The sequence below is a fragment of the Gobio gobio genome (assembly GCF_949357685.1).
Source record: "Gobio gobio genome assembly, chromosome: 19".
In the NCBI taxonomy this organism is placed as follows: Eukaryota; Metazoa; Chordata; class Actinopteri; order Cypriniformes; family Gobionidae; genus Gobio; species Gobio gobio.
In genome coordinates, this window is record NC_137112.1 from 8487873 (window position 1) to 8504672 (window position 16800).

The 16800-nt window shown below is 38.0% G+C and overlaps 1 protein-coding gene across 1 annotated transcript in view; it reads left to right on the plus strand.

The window, feature by feature from the left end:
- The window catches only part of fhit (fragile histidine triad diadenosine triphosphatase), a 503961-nt gene that overhangs the window by 367450 nt on the left and 119711 nt on the right, over nt 1-16800 (plus strand). The gene's annotated exons all lie outside the window — the stretch shown is intronic.

The following is a 16800-nucleotide window of genomic DNA, read 5'->3' on the forward strand; positions in this document are numbered from 1 at the left end:
CCCCGTATATCTTTCTGCTGATATGAAAATCCATAGATTTAGCAATATAGCTGGTGAATTATGTGTGTGATGTATTTTACGACGTTATGATGAACTATATGCCTTTCTCCACTGACGTTCTGAGTTGTTCAAAGCGTTTCTAAGGATGCTGATTGTTCAGGTAGTCCGAGCTTGTGTGATTGAGTGGAGGCGGGGACCAATTGCATATTCATGGATCTGTGTGTATACTTAATGAAGCAAGGGACTTTAATTAGAGTCTCAAGTCTTAGTCGATTTTGCTGTGTATTGTGTAAGGAACTAATTATGAATAAGTTATTTCAGGAGGAAAAAAAAAAATGTTTACAGGAAAAGGAAGCAGCACCAACCTGCTAATTACATTTCCTAGATCTCCTCACAAACCCACTTTCTTCTGTGACTGAAGTCATTATATTGGTTTACTCAATGTCACATGACTCAGGATAGGTTTGTGTAAACAGAATTGGCTACACACTGAGACTCGGTAAACATTCCCTCAGAATTAAGAGGTTCAAATGAGTATGCAGTCATTGGCAGCGACTATTAGTATAAACAAAATTTGAATTAATTATTTGTATTTATTTATTTATAGTGACCATTAGAATGAACTAAATTGTATTTAATTATTTGTATTTATTTATTTTTATTTTTTATATTATTATTATCATATTTTATTTTAGAAGTTTAATCTATGTAGCCATTGACATTAGAATACTCATTTTATTAATTTTATTTAAATGTGAGATTTTTTTTATTACTTTTTTATTTAATTTTTAGATTCTACATTTTGGTGTTGATTATCCATAGGAGTCTTGCAATACCATTCTGAATTCTATTGTTTTGGAAAGGCTGTTTATAAACAAAAAAAAGTGAATAAAAGAGCAAAAACAGGGGGAAAAAAGATGTTGGGCAACACCATAAATATTCACTAGTGCTTAATAGATGGGTTTGGAAGCTGTTGGTCCTACTGTCTATTTGTTGGTGTTGTTAATGTTGCTTTTTCCCCTACGTCTCATCTCCCTCATGCTCATTAGCCCCACACAGCACGCTGGGAACATCAATCCTGCCCAGCAGAGAAAAACAGCATCGCTGTCATTCGATTAATAGCAATGCTCGAGTTCCAGCCCGCTGCCAAAGACCCGTTCTAAATCACCACTTCTGCCCACAACGGCGTTACAGAATGGAATTCAGGTTCGTCCGTTTGGCCGAGGTTTCCAGAGCTCTTGCATAGTTAAGATTGCCTATTACAGTTGATCTGGGATAAAGACGGTTAATTCGAAGCAGACAGTCAGGATTTTAATTCAGCGCAGAGGCCAGCTGCCATCTTGCCGGACCAGTTTCTAAATCATGTATAAAATAAGCACCATGAATTATTGATTGCCCCAAAGTCTCGCAGTCAGGACAGTTTAGAGGCTGATTTGATGTGCTTTGAAAAACTGCCCCCAAATAGAGCTTGAGTAAAACAGCGGAAAACGATTGCAAGTCGTTCCCCGCGGATCCTCTTTTAATCTTTATTTTTATTTGCCAATTTAATAACTCAAGCTATTTTTCAGCCGGTGTGCTCACAATAAGATGGTATAGATTGGCAATACAAAAGTGGTCAAAGAGAAATGGATTTCAGATTTTCTTTTCTTCGCATGGATGCCCAAAAATAATACAAAATAATTATCTGCGTTGGAAAAATTATACATTTCTTACAGTATTACCTAATAACTACACACTATGAAGCATTAGTTAAGCATTAGTAAATAGATAATTCATAATTTATAAAGCATTAATAGACATTACAAAGCAGTTTATAAATACAGCTATAAATGCTTTATTCTTGATTTATAAGCATATCTATAATGTGTTTAATAATTCTATTTTCATACTTTATAAATGATCAATTTATCATTTCTAAATTAAGTATTACATTATTTACAAACCAGTTATTTAGGAGTTGTCAGTGGTTCTCAAGATCATTTAGAAAGTGTAAGTAAAGGATTAATAAACTATTTAAATATACATTTATAGACCATATTAACTTCAGATTAACTTTTTCGAACATTATTCTTTAACATTGTCTTTCTAACATTTTTACTGTACATCTATGAAATGCACTTTCTGTAAAGCTGCTTTGAAACAATGTGTATTGTGAAAAGCGCTATACAAATAAATTTGAATTGAATTGAATTGAATATTATTTAGACATAGTAATAGTTTACTCAGTGTGTTAATAAATGCTTTATTAACATGTATTCCTACTGTAATTCATTATTAATTCAGGTAGTTATAAAACATTTACTAGTTGTTTGTTAAATATTTTTTGTGAGCTCAACTAAAGTGAGGACGATTTATGCCTTGTAAAGCTTTTACAAAGGAGATTTAAAGGCTTGTTCTCTTCTGAACAGAAAAAGGAAACAAACACAACACAGAGGAAAATAGCACATACAAATATTTATTTCAAAATGCAAAAATGGAGACTGTACAATTAGTAACGTAATATCAAATTAAAATTAAACTTCTTTAATGTCATAGAAAATAATATTCCTGTAGACCGCCAGAAACCATAACTGCAGTCAAATGAAACTAAGCCTCTTTAATCTGATATAAAAATACATTTCTGTAAAGTGTAAAAATTCCTGAATAAAACTGCACCAGTGGATCACACTGGATTACAGGAGTGCCAACACATACAATTTAGATAGAACAATAATAATATAATAAAATATGTTGCAGTGTCAAAACAGTACTAACTTTAAAACATTAGAGAACAGCAGTTCAGAAGAGAACCGAGCTTCTTTGTAAAAGCTTTACAAGGCATAAATCGTCCTCACTTTAGATGAGCTCACAGAAATAGTTAACTAACAACTAGTAAATTTAGTTTAATAACTACCTGAATTAATCATTAATTACAGTAGGAATACATGTTAATAAAGCATGTATTAACACACTGAATAACTATTACTATACAGGGAGTGCAGAATTATTAGGCACGTTGATTTTCTGATCATATTTTTTTTCCAGGCACATTTGACCAATTCCAAACCACAGTAATCCTAATAACTACTATTGATTTAGTATTTAATAATGTATAAGTGATATATAATTGTTCATGAAGGCTGGAAATGAAAATCACCTTATATTCAGGTGTGTAGAATTATTAGGCATGTTTTCTTTTACAGATAAATTGAGCCAAAAAAGAGATTTAACTCAGACTGAAAAGTCAAAAAGTATTAAATGCCCATGAGAAGGATGCAATACTAATGCAATACTAGACATTGCAGTTAAGGCATGACCATTGGACAGTGAAATGCTCGTTGGGTCAGCAGGATCTGACAAAAACAGGTGGTGAAGAAAAGACACTTGTTAACTGCAAAAGAATTAAGAATTAAGGTGAAGAATTAAGGGTGAAACCATCAGGAACCCTTTAGTCTCCAGCGCCACCATTTTCCAGAGCTGCAACCTACCTGGAGTCTCCAGAAGTGCAAGGTGTCAGGATCTCAGAGACTTCAGTTAGGTGAAGAATCCTAAAAAATGACCCCCACTAAATAAGAATCACAAGCTGAAGTGTTGTAAAATACATGAAGAAGGTATTTTTATAGGCTTTATGGACAGATAGGTTGAGAATGACTCTTGAAGGACCAGCACCACATCCTCTAGTACCACTGTTTGAAGAATTCATCTTCCAGAATCTGGCAGTACGTTTTGCAGAGATGGACTAAAAATGAACTCCCAAAACGTACTGCCAGATTCTGGAAGATGAATTCTTCAAACAGTGGTACTAGAGGATGTGGTGCTGGTCCTTCAAGAGTCATTCTCAACCTATAAAACCTATAAAGCCTATAAAAAAGCAGGCTTCATGTATTTTACAACACTTCAGCTTATGATTCTTATTTAGTGGGGGTCATTTTTTAGGATTCTTTACCTAACTGAAGTCTCTGAGATCCTGACACCTTGCACTTCTGGAGACTCCAGGTAGGTTGCAGCTTTGGAAAATAGTGGCGCTGGAGACTAAAGGGTTCCTGATGGTTTCACCCTTAATTCTTCACCTTATTTCTTAATTCTTTTGCAGTTAACAGGTGTCTTTTCTCCGCCACCTGTTTTTGTCAGATCCTGCTGACCCAATGAGAATTTCACTGTCCAATGGTCATGCCTTAACTGCAATTTCTAGTATTGCATTAGTATTGCATCCTTCTCATGGGCATTTAATGGGAGTTAAATCTCTTTTTTGGCTCAATTTATCTGTAAAAGAAAACATGCCTAATAATTCTGCACACCTGAATATAAGGTGTTTTTCATTTCCAGCCTTCATGAACAATTATATATCACTTATACATTATTAAATACTAAATCAATAGTAGTTATTAGGATTACTGTGGTTTGGAATTGGTCAAATGTGCCTGAAAAAAAAAATATGATCAGAAAATCAACGTGCCTAATAATTCTGCACTCCCTGTATGTCTAAATAATAAGATGTAAAAATTTACATTTAAATAGTTTATTAATCCTTTACTTACACTTTCTAAATGATCATATGAATCACTGACAACTCCTTAATAACTGGTTTGTAAATAATATAATACTTAATTTAGAAATGATAAATTGATAATTTATTAAGTATGAAAATACAATTATTAAACACATTATATATATATATATATATATATATATATATATATATATATATATATATATATATATATATATATATATATATATATATATGCTTATAAATCAAGAATAAAGGGTAACACTATACCTTTAGGGTAACACTCTAAAAAATGCTGGTTTAAAAACAATCGAAGTTGGGTTGAAAATGGACTAACCCAGCAATTGGGTTGTTTTAACCCAGCGGTTGGGTTAAATGTTTGCTTAAAACAACCCAACTGCTGGGTTAAAACAAACCAATCGCTGGGTTAAAACAACCCAATTGCTGGGTAAGTCAATTTTCAACCCAACTTCCCCCAAGCATTTGAATAGTGTATCACAAAAACTGTATTGCATATTGATAATAATATCATAAATGAGCAGTAAATCATCATATTAGAATGATTTCTGAAGGATCGTGTCTAAAGACTGGAGTAATGATGCTGAAAATTCAGCTTTACCATCACAGGAATAAATTACATTTTAAAATACTAAAATAGAACAAAAGTTCTTTTAAATTGTAATAATATTTCACAATATTACTATTACTGTTAAAAGTGAAAGAGTAGTTCCAGACTGCAGGAATAAAGGAAACTGCACACACTGTCCTATATTTTTTTTTTAGAGCTCCTCTCCTCATTGGATTAAGGGCAATATAGTGTTCAGCGAGTTGTACAACAGTTATACACTATAAATCATCATGCATTATGGGTATAAACAGTGAACTTGAGGCTATAGGGAATACAATTGTTCGCTAGAATTCAGACGCCCCTATAACAGACTATGTTGGTAGTAAGTAGTGATTTCGGACACTGCTAAAGTCAGTCCTTATCAAAAGCGCAGTGCATATCTGCGGACCGCACAAAAAGGGACAGACACACACTTTTGTGTGGCAAAGATGTGTTCTTAAAACGAGTGCACTGTCCATGATTTATAAACTCATTTTGAACATGGGAGTTACTCTAAATTAGAACCCTGCCTAGTTATTTTATGAAAACAGATTATCGCGTGCATATAGCACATCTGCTATGCTTAAGCATTGGGTCTATTTATCACTCACATTATTGCAATCAGGTGCTCGGTGCCGGGAGTACAAGGAGGACGGGGGGGGGGAAATGGATCTATGATTGAATAAAGGAGCAGCACTATATAGAAACGAATACATTTTTACTAACCTCTCTGCCTGGAGCTATATGAAGACAGAAGACAGATCTAAGTATTCATATGGTGAAATTGGGTTTCCGTACTCTATCTAGCAAAAAAACTGGGGAGTGACTTAGGAATTCAGTCATTTGTCTTGCTTTGGATGGTTATTTATCTTGCCTGCACTGCGTGATGGTTCGGAGTTAAAAACTCCTGAGCATATTCATCATTACCAGCATAACTGAGTTGTGTTTGGACTGTTCTGAACAGCGGCTTGCCATTTGTGATGGATTTCCAACTTGTTCAATCATCATTTGTAAGCGAGGACGTCCATTTTCTAAGGGTTTCGGGTTCAGAAGCTTCCTTAATATAGGTCCATTTTGATGTTCCAGACCAACAGACAGTTCCGAGGCTACTTTTGATCAAGCGTTTTGGTTATGTTCTGAGAGATGATATACGTTATGTTCCTGTTATTATCATTATCTTGTTGTTCTCCGTCCATGAGAAAACATGTCGACAAAATGTATCCCACTGTATGATTGTAGCTCAGTGCGTGGTGTACACTCACCTAACCAGAGGTCTTGTTGTTATTGCATTTACATCGATCAAAATAGCCACTCTCCCGCAGCCTTACCAAATGCGGACCTTTTAGCAAATGGTTTTTGAGACATATGCTGGTCTGTATGACAGGGGAAAAAAAGCTCATGTAAGAAAAGAATGTGGGGGCTGCAGGTTGCTCTTTGCATTCACACTGTCCATGAGTTTAAAAAACCCGGATCAATTAAATATGTTGATTTTAAGTTATGATTATATACACATAAATAACATAAACATTAAACTGATAAGAAAAAGTGAGAGCAAAAACTTTTACATAGTTTTAAAATGATTCAGACTTTTTAATGTACTGTGTGTGTGTGTGTGTGTGTGTGTGTGTGTGTGAGTGTACACTGATCAGGCATAACATTATGACAGGTGAAGTGAATAACACTGATTATCTCTTCATCACGGCTCCTGTTAGTGGGTGGGATATATTACAGTCCCTCCAGAAAAAACAGATTATGCGATCGCATGATTTAATGCATAATCAGCCAAAGTCCGCATATTTAAATACGGCGCACTTTCGCCGCGTAAATGGCTTATTTCCGTGTGCAAAATATGCGTGGCTAGCATGATTTCATAATCCCTGCATTTTCGTTGCAAAAAAGTCATATATATTAGCAGAATGTTTGTTTACTTCACACAAGAGCCGCCATTTCCCCCTATTGCCATGGGAACGTTTTGAAATGACGTAATTACCCGACGTGAACGTCATCGAAAAGCTGCAAACCCCGTGGTGAAACCATAGATATCGGTGAAACCATGATGAAGCACGCAAATTCCCATTTGCCAAAAAAAAAAAACAGCAAAAGACCGCGCAAAGCAGTTTCCCGGTGTGTTGACCGATTTAAAAAAACAGCATCATGAAGCTTTGAAGCGTTATGAATCAGTGAGTCGATTCAGCGGTTTGAATCGCCAAAGTCATGTATTTCAGCAGAATCATGAATCGACTCGCTGATTCATAATGCTTCAAAGCTTCATGATGCTGTTTTTTGAAATCGGTCATCACTATACAAGTCATTATTTAGGGGTTTTTTGCGCAAAAAAACTATTCTCGTCGCTTCATAAAGTTATTGTAGAACCACTGTAGTGAGATGGACTTTGTAACAACGTCTTTAGTACCGTTTATGGGTCTTGAGAGTGTAAAGTGCATTGTGCCAATGGAGGCCTTTCTGAGCCATCGGATTTCAACTAAAATATCTTCATTTCTGTTCCGAAGATGAACGGAGGTCTTACGGGTGTCCAACGACATGAGGGGAAGTCATTAATGACAGAATTTTCATTTTTGGGTGAACTAACCCTTTAAGAGATTGCACTTTGTGCAATGGAAGCACTCAAATATCTGTTTTGTATAGCTACCTCTGTAAAACAGGAAGTTATTTATTCATTTTTTCAGAAGTTGTAGCATATTCCTTTTTTAAAGCTACAGAACTTGTTTGACTCAATGTTTTGTAAATTTGAGCCATGTGTTTATTAAGGTCTTCAATAAAACAAGATGAGAACTTAAATATTCCCAGCACTTTCTGTGATGTAGTGCTATTTTTCTCTTTTTCACCAAACCATAAAATTGCATAAATATCCCGCATTTTCTATCGCATTTTTTAAGAAAACGTGCTGCATAATCAAGGATTTTTGCCCGCAACAATCACAAAAAATGCTGCATTTTTCTGGAACGACTGATATTAGGCAGCAAGTCAACATTTTGTCCTCAAAGTTGATGTGTTAAAAGCAGGAAAATTGGGCAATCGTAAGGAGTTTAGCGAGTTTGACAAGGGCCAGATTGTGATGACTAGACGACTGGGTCAGAGCTTCTCCAAAACTGCAGCTCTTGTGGGCTGTTCCCGGTCTGCAGTGGTCAGTATCTATCAAAAGTGCTCTAAGGAAGGAACAGTGGTGAACCGGTGACAGGGTCATGGGCGGCCAAGGCTCATTGATGCACGTGAGGAGTGAAGGCTGGCCCACGTGGTCTGATCAAACAGACGAGCTACTGTAGTTCAAATTGAAGTTAATGCTGGTTCTGATAGAAAGTTGTCAGAATACACAGTACATCGCAGTTTGTTGCATATGAGGCTGCATAGACCAGTCAGGGTGCCCATGCTGACCCCTGTCCACCGCCGAAAGCACCAACAGTGGGCACATGAGCATCAGAACTGGACCATGGAGCAATGGAAGAAGGTGGCCTGGTCTAATGAATCACATTTTCTTTTACATCACGTGGATGTTCGGGTGCATGTGCATCGCTGGGGAACACATGGCACCGGGATGCACTATGGGAAGACTATGGCAAGCCGGCGGAGGCAGTGTGATGCTTTGGGCAATGTTCTGGGAAGCCTTGGGTCCTGCCATCCACGTGGATGTTACTTTGACACGTACCACCTACCTAAGCATTGCTGCAGACCATGTACACCCTTTCATAAAAAACGGTATTCCCTGGTGGCTGTGGCTCTTTCAGCAGATAATGCGCCGCCACAAAGCAAAAATGGTTCAGGAATGGTTTGAGGAGCACAACAGCGAGTTTGAGGTGACTTGGCCTCCAAATTCCCCAGATCTCAATCCAATCGAGCATTTGTGGGATGAGCTGAACAAACAAGTCCGATCCATGGAGGCTTCACCTCACAACGTACAGGACTTAAAGGATCTGCTTCTAATATCTTGGTGACAGATACCACAGCACACCTTCAGGGGGTCTAGTGGAGTCCATGCCTCGACGGGTCATAATGCTATGCCTGATCAGTGATCAGTGTTATATATATATTTTTTTTTTTCTTCATTCATTTTATTATTATCAGTTATAGAAAGATAATTGCATGGTAACTTGTAAAGGCCAACATTTCATGAATGTGAAAGTAAAGTAAATATACACATTATTACCTAACAACTGTGTTGTTTTGCAAGTGTTCGCATTTATGCCAAAAATTATTGTGAACTGTTCTGTTCATAAACCCTAAGACAACTGCTTGAACTGCTTGTTCTTCTCGTTGTTTTGACTGAGCTTTTGCCTTGCATTTCGGCCAAAAATGAGGTATTTTAGAAGGCATCACAATTTCAGAACCTATCATTTTGATTGATTTGTTTGATTGATGAGATGGTATTTGTGTTGAAAGCATGCGCTAGCCAAAAAATGCTTTCCAGTATACTAAGTTTTGATCCAACGTAATGCTAGTGGATGACTTGATGTCTGTTTTTCGAATAGGTAGTTTGGGCTGTGAGCCTCCATTGCTTTTGACCCCCTATGTCTTAATTGGAGGCCAGCTGTTGGTGACAAAATGCATTTGTCTACATGTCTGACTGAATTGAACCTAAACAATATAAATAGCAGTGCGGCCATTTTGCACATTTGTTCATCGTCTGAAGCTAATTAAAAGACATCTGTTTTCATTGGAAGAGCGGGCACTTTACAAACCTTTTACTCCAGAAGTTGGTTGCAGCTGCAGATTTTGCATTCTTTGTGAAAATCAAGCTTGAAGAAAGGTATTCTAAGTTTATAAGGTTGGATGACGTCTAAATGAACAATTTGATGACTTGTGAGAGGATAAACTCTTCAGAAACTGATACCACTGTGTGACTTGAACCATATAGAGGAAAATCTGATGATTAAAAAAATATAGATTTGTGTACCAGTTTATTTGCTCAAATTTCAGCCATCATTATAATACTTTTGTTTATGCTGGATTTGCTAGAATGTTTTTATTTCTCAGCCATGCATAAGCAATACAATTTGAGAATGTGCTATTGTGAACATGAACAGCTAAAGGCTGTTGTTAGGCATATTCACTGTATATATTGACAGGGACAGTAAACAAAAACAGAATGTGTTCTCTATGAGTGCTGTGGGGTGAGAAACACATTAGCTAGAAGATAGCTGTTACTATATTATGTGTTTAGCACAGCTGGATTGCTATATTGACAGTGAGCATCTGGAACCATTAATTTTATAATATTGAATTTTATTGAATGTACAGTCCTGCAGCATCCAGAAAGTATTCACAGCGCTTCATGTTTTCCACATTTTGTTATGTTGCAGCCTTATTCCAAAATGGATAAAATTCATAATTTTCCTCAAAATTCTGCAAACAATACCCATAATGACAACGTGAAATAAGTTTGTTTGAAATCTTTGCAAATGTATTACCAGTTACCAGTCATCAACACCCCCCAAAAGCTCCTATAGCTCATCCTGGGTTGACATTTCATTCAGTAACATTACACCGTTTTAATGTATATGCTGTTTAAAAGGGGTCATAACACACACAGTTTCTGCCAGTCTCATGTTAATCTTGAGTACCTATAGAGTAGTATTGCATTCTTCATATCTCCAAAGAGTCTTTAGTTTTATCATATTTATAAAAGACGGATACGTTGTATCGATTCTTTCTGAAAACAGCCGAGCTTGGGAAGGCATATAGTGGGTGGGGCTAAAGAGTCACGAGCACACACACACACACAAGCTGCTATGACGCACACACACACACACACACGCACAGGCATCATGGCATTATCCCTGGATAACTTTCAATTCACTAAACGTTCGTGTTGTTGACATTATATGCACTTGCGCGCCAATTGGCAACAAAACGGACATTTGATGCGGTTTCACTCACCGCCTGCGGTTTCCACTCAAGACCGAGAACAAACACACGCACTTGCAGAACTCCGTTGCTGCTCTGGGAAAACAAACTGCATCCACTGTTTCCTTAACCATGGGTTATTTGGGAAGCTGAACAAGGTAATCTTTCCCTCCCAACCAGAAACACACTTTTTTAGAGACATTGTTGATTGTGTGGTCTAAAAACAAAATGACAGCGCTGTCAATGGCTCCCGTAAACGAACAAAGTGCCGGGAGTGGCTCAGTGGTTCATGTAGGTTGTCTACAAACCGGAAGGTTGGTGGTTCAATCCCCGGTTCCATCTGACCAAGTGTCGAGGTGTCAATGAGCAAGACACCTAACCCCAGCTGCTCCCGACGAGCTGGATGGCACCTTGCATGGCTGACACCACCGTCGGTGTATGAATGGGTGAATATGAGGCAATATGTAAAGCGCCTTGGATGGCCGTGGGTCTGTTGAAAGCGCTATATAAATGCAGTCCATTTACCATTTACCAAGTGCCCATATTCCACCCTCTATGACGTCATACAGGGCCATACTCTGAAAAAAACCTTTCAGACACTTATTTGAATCCTGAAGGAGTGCATTTGGAACAGAAATACTCTGTCATACGTCCATCTGTTTTTTTTTTTTTAATTATGGCCATGTTTAGCATGAGAATCCAACTCTTTACCAGTGTATAAGTCAGAATACATGAAATAGCATTTTACCAGCTGAGAACTCACGAAGAGCTCATAAAATGTTCAAAACATTCAAAACAGCAGCAGGATTTCCTCCGTTGTATGCAGAAACGAAGATCTGCATATATTGATGAGGCACTTTACCTCCTCGTTGCTCCACGTTTGCCCTCTACTCATTTTGGATACACCGATCTTTCCGCGTCGTCAAATCAGCTGACTTGTGGCATTGCATCTTGTGAAATCACGTCCTGTTTTTAGTTCGTTTACATGTCTTTGGTCTGTGTTGCGTTCATATATCAATCGAACCGCACCAGATTTCATTTGGAAGCGGACCGAAACCCATCTTTTTAGCGGTCTCGATCCGCTTGTTTGGTGCGCACCAGGGTTCAGATGGCAGCGTTCATATATGTTCAAATGATCCGCACTAACCGAGCAATCGCACCAGGGTTCGTTTTAATCGAACCAAACATGACAAGTGTGAACGCACCCTAAGAGGTTCCTTGCCACCGTCGCCTCTGTCGCCTTTTGGCTTGCTCAGTTGGGGACACTAAATATTCAACTATATTACTGATCCGCCCGCATTGACACTATATGATAATTGAAATGAGCTGGATGACATCATCGTTTTCTCCAGAGTCAAATCAAATTATGTTGCGTTATTTTCCTGTTTAAAACTGTGAAGCTGCTTTGAAACAACCGGCATTGTAAAACGCGCTATATAAATAAAGGTGACTTGACTTGACTTGACTTAAAGGGGTGGTAAAACGCGATTTCACTTTTTTAACTTTAGCTAGTGTGTAATGTTGCTGTTTGAGTATAAACAACATCTGCAAAGTTACAACGTTCAAAGTTTAAAGCAAAGGGAGGTATTTTCTTTTAAAGAAATCAATTTCTAAGGACTACAGCAAACGGCCGGTAGGGACTACTAGACATTCCTGACATCACCAGCCCCAATATTTACATAAACCCCTCCTCCGAGAATATTAAATAAGGGGGGCGAGGCCATTTTGTATTGCTCTGGGGAAGCATTGTTAGTAGGCTGGAGTGTTGTTGCCGCGATGCCGACGAAACGCTGTTATTTTCATCCGGATTGCAGGTCCACTTTGTTCAGCCTTCCAAGGGACGGGGGTGTGTTGCAGGGCATTTAACATACAGCATGTTATATGCATGTGTGTATGAGACAGAGGGGAACAGGTCGCATTTGCAGCATATATATGCTGCCCATCATAAATCAAAGCACGAGACAGACAGGGGTCGGAGGAGAAGACCGGAAAATGGACATAATGGACAATATTCGTCTGTATTTGCAATACACAAGCCGCGGTTCAGCTGCGCTAGACAAACAATGCCAGTGTGAATGCACAACGGGTGCGCGCAGCTCCCGCTGCACATTTCACGGAAGAAAGCTTCCACAATCTTCGCGAGTTCAATGCAGGATTTGCACAACGGCTTGTCCTGAAAGCTGGATTTAAAAACAGAAGCTGTTTACGGGCCACAACCTGTAAGTATGATTTATTTTTCGTCGATGTGTTTTCCTGTAATAGTTCGTATTGTTAATTGTACGTTGTAGCAAGGAAGTAAACAGATGACAACGCTGTTTGGCTCTGCAAACCAGTTTGTTAAATGCTCATTCATAATTAACTTTATCCGACAAACACCTAACGTTACAAACTTTTTTTTAAATCTCAACAGCGAACTTATTCTTTGATTAGAGCTTTTTTATGTATTGTTTATCTACAGGCATGCTAAACATGGTTCTGTGTTTGATTTGGCTACTCTAGTAAAGCCAATGTTTAGTGTTCGTTTTGGGTTAATAGTTCTTGCGACAGATATTTGGCTATAATCATTTTAAAAATACAAAAGTAACAGTGCCATTCGGTAGCGATCACTATAGATCCGCAGTCTTTATTCTTGAGGAATGAACAGGTTCTGCTCGATCATCTTCACTAAAATTGTCTGGGTCTGATTCGGGCTCAAATTGGTATGGTTTTATTGACGCCATTGTTTCTAATACTACCAAAGCAAAGTCTACCGGTAAAGGTAAGGGGCGTGACTTTTCCGACAAACGTGCACTAGGCGGTTAGCGAATCACAACACACTGGGCCAGCTAACCAATCTGAGCCCATTGCGTATTTTTGAGGGACCGGCTTCATAGAACCTGGAAACCATCAGACCGTTTTTTACAAGGAGGGACAGAGCAGTGTAGAATAAAGGTCAAATATATGAAAAATAATGCAATTTTTTAAAAACAAAGCATGAACACATGTTACAATGCACCACACAAACACAATCAAGCCTTCGAAAGAATGTGTTTTACCACCCCTTTAAGAGCTGCAGTGGAGGGAAATTTTTTCCACTGAATAACAACCTAAATTTGTCTCTGTTAAATGCTTTTCACACATAGCTTTCATATGCTGTATACAAACTACTTAGTATACAACACATGCATCATTTTTAGTGTTTTTTTGGTTATTTATGGGCATCAGTGCTCCAGGCCAGAATTAACATTTTTGTGTAAACTATTTCTTTAATATGTCTGTTACTTTTGTTTTAACGCTTGAACACTTAGGATGAAACAAGTCTAATAAAAGCATGCACAAGGTAATCCACATTCTTCATCATGTAGTATGAGTTACAATGAATGTCAGACTCTGACCCCAAAGTTCCGTCCGTATTTCCCTGCACCTTGTCACCTTGCTCTTAAAATCACCCATTTTATCCTTCCAATTTTCTGCACTATTCAGTTGGTGGCCCTTTGCCACTGGCTCTGGTCTACTGAGCGTTCCTTCTCCATGCTAAGCGGCCTCTAAAAAGTGTTCTTGATGAAATGCCTTTGTGTGTGCGCTGTGTTTCTCCATACTTTCCTCAAGGTAGATGAGTTTAATAATGCAGACATTATGCAAATGCACTCATTAAATAGAAAATGCATTGCAACAAAGCAGATGCCTCCAAACATGTTATCTTGTTTGTAACATTTATAAATACTTATTCGCCAAGCCTGAGCTGTTTATCACAACAGACTAATGAAAAATGAATTAAAAAGCAATGTAATTAGGTTATTACACCCTGGTAGAGTGCAGCACGTTGTGAAAACCTCCAAAAAGTTGACGGTTTGTACGGCAGATGATAAGATTGTTTGTTTATCATTGGTTCCGATTTATGTCGGGCTAAAGATCAGCTCAAAACGATCAGAATAGGCTTTGTCGTAAAATGATATTCATTTAAACTTTACATTCGTTTTTTCAAGGAGACACCAATCACATTGGTACCTGCTCTTTTATTTTCCTCGGTTTTTATGTATGCTCTCCACATTATACTGTCATGTCACTTGTCTTCGTGCAGAAAGCTCTGATACATTAATAGCAAATGATCACACATTACAAAACTACTGGGGGAGGATGGTGACAGGCCTCCATTTTACTGTCTTCATGTGTGACTTTGATTTTTTTCATACATTTAAATATCTTTTACAGAGAACTTAAAAGAACAGTGACAGTTTTACATCTCTTTTTGCATCTCTTTATCCGGCCTTTTGTTAAGCTTTCAACTAGAAATTCTAATGAAATTGAACTAGAAACTAGAACAGCATGGGCACCCTGACTGGTCTGCGGCTATGCAGCCCCATACGCAACAAACTGTGATGCACTGTGTATTCTGACACCTTTCTATCAGAACCACCATTAACTTCTTGAGCAATTTGAGCTACAGTAGCTCGTCTGTTTGATCGGACCACACGGGCCAGCCTTCGCCCATGACCCTGTCACCGGTTCACCACTGTTCCTTCCTTGGAGCACTTTTGATAGATACTGACCACTGCAGACCGGGAATATACTTCAATATACATTATGTTTTTATCTCACTTTATTAACGAATATCTTTGCTCCCACACCATTCTCACTCCCAAGTCATCAAAATCCGAAGCATGGTCAAGTCCGCATCACAATAAAGGCAACCCTAGGCGTCACTATGTCGACGTGCAGATGCTCCATTGATTTTAATGAGAAACCTTTGGCGTCATACACAGACGCGTTGGGCATTGGAATGTTATTGTCATGATAAAATTATATATTGGATTATGATTTTGCCATTATGACATGTTGGAGTGTGATTCTCAATTTAATCAGCCAGCATTCTTTTATTTACATTTATGTATTTCTTTTATTTACGCTACTTAGACACGTTTGAACATGTAACCCAATTCCATCCCATCCCTAAACCTACCCATTCGTGTATTATATGATATAAAACACAGGATATAAATGGCAGAGTCGACTGCAGGCACAATTTATTAAAAAAGTCAAGGCCAAACGATTGATTTGTGTGAAGGAAATCCCCAAAGGCGATCAGTGTCTCCATCCGCAATTTCAAAAATTGCCGCCCGAAGAAACGTTATGTCAGCTCTGGTAGTGAAATGTCATTGGATCTCGTATGTCTCGTGACCAATTGCGTCATTAGATAAAATTCCGTTGTACAGCTGTACAATGACAATAACGTTTTCTATTCTATTCTATTATGTCAGCATTGATTGTAAAATGTCATTGGCTCTTGTGTGTCTCGTGACCGATCGCGTCATGCTAAATAGTCGTGTGTATCTTTTAAATGAGATATGACTGAGGGAAGTGTGTGTGTTCACGGAGCGGCGGGATCATCATTTCAGTGATTAAAACATTAAGATCAACTCTGCTTTACATGAAGATATCTTATGACTTCAGAAGACTTGGAATGCAACATGAGTTAATACTTTTATACTGTTTTTGGTCCGTTTTTGCAATAAATACCTCTGATTGTACTTGTATTTGCCTGTTACGTGTTTTATATTGTAGATAAGTGGGTAGGTTTAGGGTAGGAGTGGGCTTAGTTGCTCCAAAATATAAAAGTAGCCTCTAAATATTCATAAAATCATGTCTGCTTTCATAAATGCAAATAATAAATGCGTGATCTGACGCATTGGGTAAACAACTGAAATGAATGGAGCACTCAGCGCGTCGATATAGTGACGCCTAGGGGTACCTTTAGCGTCTTCATTGTGACACGGAAGGCACTTGACCATGCTTCGGATTTTGACGCCTTGGGAGTGAGAACGGGTTGTTGCTCCTGACGTTTGATGATCCACTTCATCTATACTAA